Source organism: Grampus griseus (genome assembly GCF_964374135.1).
Source record: "Grampus griseus genome assembly, chromosome: 5".
NCBI classification, from domain to species: Eukaryota; Metazoa; Chordata; class Mammalia; order Artiodactyla; family Delphinidae; genus Grampus; species Grampus griseus.
In genome coordinates this window covers 82,677,702-82,686,073 of record NC_138998.1, presented here as the reverse complement: position 1 = coordinate 82,686,073, position 8,372 = coordinate 82,677,702, and positions in this window count along the sequence as shown.

Below are 8,372 nucleotides of genomic sequence, written 5' to 3'. Positions count from 1 at the left end.
GTGAATTTACCGGGTGCTAGCTGTTCAGGAACTATTTCTCATCCCTTCTGGGAGGGAACAAGGAAAGGCTCTTCCATGGATGATGTTAATGAGGGCCTGAGTCAGAAAGCAGTTTTCGGTTGCTGTCATGACCCACATACAGTAATTAAAAAAGAAATCTTTTCAGATCAGTGGAGCCTGAGGTAACATCTATTGTGTATTTATAATTTTTCGAAGTCCCTCTCCAGAATGTTTCTTGTTTGATGGTTAATTCAGGCTCTCACTATTTATCCAGTTTGTTATTAAGTAGACTTTCACTTCCTTTACATACTTAGGACAAAGATTTTCTTGATGTTCGGTTGCAAAAACTGGCTGCTTCTTTACATCCTATCTTTTCAGATGCCAAGATAGCATGTGATGTTTCTAGCTCTTTTATGTTAAAATTCTAGTCCATCTTATGTATCATTTTGTCATCATCATTCTCTTGCTCAAAAGTGATACTTACATCATTGACACAAGTTAAAATATATGACCCTCTGTTAACTTATTTCTGCAATGTAAGCATGGGAAGAATATCCTTTCTTTATGTGAAGGTTTCTTTGTTGTAGTGCTTCATCTTGTGTCTTGGTTTGTACTCTGGCAGCTTGCTAAAATACATATCTCTTGAATCTGCACCTCCCTCTTTATTCCCACTTCCACTGATTTATTCAAGCTCCTACTATTTTCTCCTGGGACTATTACAATAGTTTTTCCACCTCTGACTCCACCCACACTTATGACCCATACTGTATACTGTAGTAGGAATGACTTTTTAAACACACAAATCTAATTATGTCAGTGTGTTCCCTTTACTGCTTAACATTGCTTATTAGATAATGTCTAAATGCCTCAGGATGGAAAACCAAGCCTTTAGTGATCTGTGCCTACCTGTCCAATCTCATCTACTTGACTCTTCTAAATAAATTCTGTATTTAAGCAATACTAAATTACTTGCAGTTCCTGGCCTCTGTGCTTTTGTATACAGTGTTTATTTTTGTTTTTCTACCTTGTTAGTCAGGTCTCTGTCTCTGTGCTGCAAAGCACCATATTCATATCTCTGTTATGGTGCTTAGTCATGTGAACAGCTACAAACAATACAATGTCTCTTCAAATAGATAGTGAACTTCTGGAGGGCTGGAATTATATCTAGTTATCTTTGTTTCTTAAATGAACCATTCAGTTTCTAGCTGGAATTAATAGTGATTTGGTATTTGTCTCATACTGTTAATGTTTCTTTCCCCTTTTAAAATATGCATGTTTAATACTGAAAGTATGGCCAAGCACCAACATCCAGGTATGGACATCACCCAGGAACTTCTTAGAAATGCAGAATCTCAGGCTCTAAACTTAGTGAATAGGGATCTTCATTTTAACAAGATCCCCCTGTGGTTCATATTTACAACACAGTTTAAGAAGCACCGCTGTAGGAGATATTTCACCTAATAGAGAGTTCTTTTTATATTCAGGACACACAGAAACCCCTTGCCAATGTCTCACATATGTACTTTAATGGAGTGTACAGCTTTAGGAGTTGATAAGCTTTTCCCACCAGCCAGAAAATTCTTGCCTTACATGACAAAGTCAAGTTCTCTGAAGAAATCTTTATCATTTGTTAAAGAAATGTATACACCTGAATCTAGGTAGTATTCAAATGGTGGATTCTCCAAAGTAAGCTTTAAGCAATCATCCTCCCAAGTGGGAGTTAGCCTCGCTCATCACAGCCCTGCCCTTTCCCATGGACAGTTCTGACATTTGCGTTGGCCTCTCAGCCTTCCCCAGATGAAAATACCTGTTTTTTTTGTTGTTGTTGTTATCTGTTCTTCTCTACAAGAATATTTATCTTGGGTTGCTTCTTTCTGTTACTCTGTTGTCTTTGAAAGCTAACTCTAATCTCCCATTTTCTTTTTTTCTCATATTTCTTCTTTGCAGTTACATTCATCCATCACTCTGTCCTTAACATCATCTAATCCTAGTTTTGCCCAGCTCTTTATCTCAAGTATATTAATGAGATAAATATGAAAGGCTGCATATAAACAGTTCCATAGTCCTTTGTTTATTCTTTAGTTCTTCTATTCAATTGTTTCAGAGTTTTAAACAAGCCATAGCATCTTTGTATACCTTCTGATCCCTTTTATATCTTTTCACATATGTACAATTACTAAACATTTATGTTTGGGCATTAATGTATTTTCTGGAGCTGTGCCCATCTACCTCAAGCAGTGTTCCTCCTTGCTTTTAGGACTTGACTATTCTCTAAAAGCAGATTTATATTGGGTTGGCCAAAAAGTTCATTTGGGTTTTTCTGTAAGCTCTTATGGAAAAACCCAAATGAACTTTTTGGCCAACCCAATACCTAAGGTCTAAGCTCCCAGTTTTCTAGCTAACCTTATGCTTAAAATATTCCACAGATTTTTCTTGAATAGCATCATCTCCAGTTCATTTTTTATAGCAATTGGTTTGCATTGTTCTACTTTGCTTCTGCAAATTTAATAACCAACATATTTCCTTTTAAAACATCCTCTTCGGGCTTCCCTAGTGGCGCAGTGGTTGAGAGTCCGCCTGCCGATGCAGGGGACACGGGTTTGTGCCCCGGTCCGGGAAGATCCCACATGCCGCGGAGCGGCTGGGCCCGTGAGCCATGGCCGCTGAGCCTGCGCGTCTGCGCAGGCTGTGCTCCACAACGGGAGAGGCCACAACAGTGAGAGACCCGTGTACCGCAAAAAAAAAAAAAAAAAAAGCATCCTCTCCTTGCTGTATCTTTTAACACAGGCCAAATCATTTTTGTTTGCTCTCACTACCATCATTTTCCTCAAGTGTGTCAGAGGACACGTCCTGTTAGGAGGGCTAACCAGTCAGTCACAAAGGGCTTAACGTCGCCTCGAGAGTCCTTTCCTTAAAACTTCATGGTCCAGCAACACAATGTGGTTAAGTAAGGTAAAAGGAAGGCAGGGGAGAAAACAGGAAGTTATACTATCACAGGATATTGTAGTAATAAAGTGAAAAACCAAGGAAGCAACTGGCCAGCAAGTCATAAAATTCTAATCACACAGCAGGGATACATTGAATCTCTGCTCACTGGCTGGCAGAGTTCTGTATTGTTCTTTTAGTCTTTATTCACATCTAAGTGTTTACCATTGAGACTTGAAGCTCATCTGGTCATTTTACAGTTGAAGTAACTAAGACATTTAGTGATGTACTTAATACTGGAGGTTTCATCAAATGTCTGGTAAAACCAGGTCTAGGATGTGGGTCCTCTGACTTATGGAGCAGGACATTTTCCCTAATAATTTAGAAAATTTCTTAAATAAATGTATTAAAGGGTCAATAAGTTGCCAAGTCCTGTCCTTTTCACATTTTAATGTAGTAAACCCTCCCCACAAAGCCATGAAGTCTACTTCCCATTTTACAGATGGGAAATCTGAGGCTGTGGGAGGCAAACATAAGGTTCTTCATTATGAAAGTGTTTGCCTTCGCCCCAGAAGATAGGCTCACATGCATGAAATGAATTTACCAAGTGAGCAATAATGTTACAGACCTGAGATGGTAGGAAGATGAACAAACTCGTTCTCAAGGAAGAGAAGTGCCCTGTAGTTGCTATAGCAACTAGGAACTGATGCAGAGGCATTGCAGCTAGAGAATTTCCATAGATGGAAGAGGTCTTTCTGTCTGACCAGGACCTGAAAAAGTTTGATTAACTTTGTTAATTAGAGCAGAGGTATCCCAAATAGTGAGCATGTACCCTAGGAAATATGCAAGTCAGTCTCCTGGAGTTTGAGAAAAATATTGTTTAAAAATCTTTTTAAATGAGGTATATACAGATAAGTGCACATAAGTGTATAGTTTAATGAATTTTCACAAACTGAAACATCTGTGCAGCTAGCATCAAGATCAAGAAATAAAACGTTAGTAGCATCTTAGAACTCCATCATGTTCTTCCCTCTAATCAGTACTCCCCCAAAGGTAATCGCTAGACTGACTTCTAATGCTATACATTAGTTATGCCTGTTTTTTGAGTTTTATGTCAATGGAATCATACTGTATGCACTCTTTTGTGTCTAGTTTGTTTCACTCAATGTTATATATGTGTGGAGTGTGACTAAGTTTTTCATCTTGTTTAATTTTTTTGTGTGTGTATTTTTGATGTGTATAACATAATCGTTCAGTATTAGATCCATGTAATCTATAAATAAACATAAAATTTACTGGGGATATTTGCTCAAAAAGTCTAGGGTTCTTGGATTAAAGTATGACACTACTTCTGTGAATACTCTGACTTTAAGCCCCAGATAGACTCATTAGCTTTGCTCAGTGAGAACCATTCATAACTAGACTATGATCTTGACCTCAGCTAGACATTTGCTTTCAATAAACATATTTTTTGAACAGCCACCAAGCACTAGTCTTTGTAGGTACTGTGACACTGACATAGGCAAAAGAATACATGGCCTAGGATCTCAAGGAGTCTATCACTAGTGGGAGAAACAGAGCAATAAACTCAAATGATTAATACAGGCAGAATTAAGTCTATAAAAGAGGCAAAATTATAATGACGTAGGAAGCTGGATGAAGGATGAACAATCTTCCAGGAAGCTAGTAAAGGCCCACTAAGAGTTTTACTAGATAAACTTTGAATTCCCTTCTGATTTCCAGTTTCCAAGATTTAATCAGATTTCTCATTACAGAAATAGTATCTTTATTCCTGCAGCCCATCCATTGCATTATGTATGATTCCAGTTTAAGGCTGCATGGTATCCATAGCTCTTAACAGTCAAAAGGGGGCAGCATTCACCCTTTTTCTGAAAATCAGAGCACCCTTTGGCCATATACATTTCTTTCTAGGAAAAGAATACTTTTATCAGATTACATTTTAGAACATACATATATTTTAAGTGCCCTGTTTTAATTGTTCATTTGTAGAGATAGCAACTTATTTGCACCTTCATGTCATTGAGACCAATATATTACACATCTGTAGACGAAGTCCGGCTGTCTCTGTATCCAGAGTTCCCCTATTTCTGCCTTTGTCCCATGATTGGGCGTGGCAGTCTTGCTCAGACACAGATTGCTAAAGGGCGGTGGCTGGAATGAACAAAAGGAATCAGACCTCTACTTTTACCCTGAGAAAAAGATTGCCAGGAGAAGCCTGGGGAGGAAGAGAAATGCTGTGTGCCTCCGTCATAGTTTTAATTGCCAAATCCCTTTTTTTTTCTCTTCTGAAATCTTACCCTTTTAAAATCTCTATTTATAAGCATAAAGACTATATTAAAGGTAAATAAACAAGCTATGTGCACTATGGGGATATATGACTGCACTCAATCTTAGGGCCAGTCCTTATTAGCCGAGCAACCTTTAGAGTTTAAGTAATGCACAGTTGCCTGCAGTTCTTTTCTTGCTGATGCAGTAGCAGTGGGTGTGCTGTTGGAAACTGCAGAGGTTTTAATGCTGAAGCTGTCAGACTGTGTATCTCTCTGACCTCTAACCACCAGACCATCAGATGACTGATTCTGTATTGTTCGTTGAAACACTGATTTTAATGACTAACTTATATCGACTCCCATGTTCTACTTGATTGGTTTTGAGAAAATCGATGCTGACGGCCAAAATTCTAAATTAACTATCGCTTTCTAGATTTCATCATACTGTATACAGCCCTAAACAGTCTCCTGAATGACTTTTTCTTTTTTTAATTTAAAGAGTAGACCTTAACCAAATGTCTCTGAATGATAAAGGAGAGTTGGCCCACCCCATAATTAGCTTTTGTAAATATCAAGTCAAAGATCAGAGCAAAGGTCATCTGATTTCTCTCTTTTGTGAAGAAAACAAGGGTTTTAGACACTATGACTGATGTCAGAATAGTAGCTAAGGATGAGGTCATTGCTTCCTTTCTAAGCAGAGACTACAAATGGAATGAATTTGGAAGAGCCACAGAAATAATTACATTGATATTAATATCAAATAACAGCTGATGGTTTTTATAGCAGTTACAAATACCTGTGACCCTTAGTTGTAGATTTTGTGAAGTGTTTTGCCCTGTCAGATAAGTGGTGCTGGGAGAACAGCTCTTGAGAAGATAGCTGATGACATCATGTCACTGTGCTCTGCCACTTTTGAAAGATGTCATACCACAGTCAATCAAAACAAGTAATGTGGTATATCCAAGAATTTCACAAGCCAAAAAAAACCCCAAGAAAACCCTCAACCTTCAACTCTATTAGAACCCATTTACCTAAATTACCTAAATGAACAATGTATAAGGACTAAAGGCTATGTGAGAAGTAAAACAAAAATATTTTCATTTCTGCTGAAATTAAATATCATAAAGTTGAGACTATTACTATTTAAACCAAAGTGAATTTAAATATGTTTGTATCAAGTGATGAGTTAAGACTTACTTATGGACCAGAGGATAAAGCTGGGTGACCAACTATCTTACATCACCAGGAACTGAGAAGGTCTCTGGGAGATGAGACGTTCAGTTTTAAAATCAGAATCATCTCAGGCAAACCTGGAAAAGTTGGTCACCCCAGCTGGAAGAGATCTTTGAGTCTAGTCCCATTACCTTATTTTACAGTTGAGAAAAATGAGGCCTATGGAAATTGAAAGATCTAACCTAAGATCTCTGCAGAATTATTTTTCTCCCAAATACTTGTCTGTGTTGTTCTTTTCCCATTTTCTCAGGTCACATATTAAATTTAGACCATTCTCATCAAGTGGACCTAGCAGGGAGCCGAGTTGGATTGAGTGGTTTCAGGAGTAGCCATTCTTCTAAGATCTGAAGGTCCATTGGCTGGCTGTGGAAGTACCCAGCTACACTTCCAGGAGAGTACAGAACACCCTTATCAACAGCTTGAACACTTTTTTGTACCTTTCTGAGTGACACTGAAAAGTACCAGAGACAGAATTGGAGCATTCACAGTCACAGCGCGGGGGAAAACTAGGTTCTGAGACTTGGGCTACATCAGGGATTCACAACCTTTCAAAAGTAAGGGACAGGTTGCTGACACCTATTCATCTGGGTCATAAGGAAAGCAGAAAATGTAATTAAATCATTCAGCCTGATCTAGGGGCTTCATTTACGGTCACTCTTAGGAGGATTTGCCTCTCCATGAGGACCATGGAGGGTTATAATTAAATGAGTGAAGTGGTTCGGTGGGAGGTTTTATACAGCTCTGTGTGTTGATGAGTTAGGTGGTGGAGAGTGGGATAAAGACTGCTTTCAGCATTTTCTTCAAGTCATTCCACAGAGATGACTGCCTGAACCAGAAAGAAAAGGAGAACTACTAACAAGATTTCATTTCCATTCATAATGGAGAATAATTACAGAACTGAAGAAGAGAACACATATGGTAAAAACATGGTACAAATAAGTTAAAACATGCTCAAAATAGAACAGATGGAGGCAAGGGTAATCAAAGCTACTCAGAAACCTGGTACGAGGTTATCCTTCACTGAAATAGAGACCTGTGTCTTCCATCCCTATTTGATCTGCCAAACACATTACTTCCTCGCATTTCACTGGACCTTTCTGTAATCATTGTTAGTTCTCAGCCTGAATATCACTTCTTAGGAAAGCCTCTCCTAACTCCCTAATTCTATTTTAGGTTGCCCTGTTAAAAGCCTTTATAGCATTCTGTACTTTTTTTTTTTACCATAATTTGATACAAAAATTAAAGTTAGCATGAGTTAAACTAAAATTACACTTATAATAATTTAGTATCTGTATCCCTGATAGACTTTAAACTCCTTACACACACAGACTGTATCTTCCTAGGTTATTGTTGATTGAGACTCCTGGTACATAGTAAGCACTCAATAAATGCTATTTCCTGAGTTAATGAGTTAATTCCAACATTTGGAATGAGTTCAGGTTTTCAAATTTTGTGTAGGCTTCCTATTTTATAGATTTGTAATATGTGGAAAAATCAATAAAATGTATTATACACAGAACATTTCCAATGTGTGTATGTAGTATTGCTGTTAGGAGAACAGGCTCTATAGAAAGACAATGGGATCCATATGTTGACTCTCATACTGCCTCTGGAAAGTTACTTTGACATAGCCTCATTTCCATCATTTGCAAAATGAAGATAATTGTGTCTACTTCAAAAGTTTTCTCTGAGGACTAAATGAAATAATGCAGGACAAACATTAAGCACAGTACCTGGAACATGATATGTTTTCCATATTTATCAATTTATTAATTTGAGTAATTAAAATATAGAAACAGGCAAATTCCCCAAATTTCTCAAGATGGTGGAAAATGTAATTGACTATGTAAGTAGAAACAAGAATTTAGTTCTAGTTTTCCCACTGAGTCATCATATAATCTTAGGCAAGTTATAAATATCTTTTAA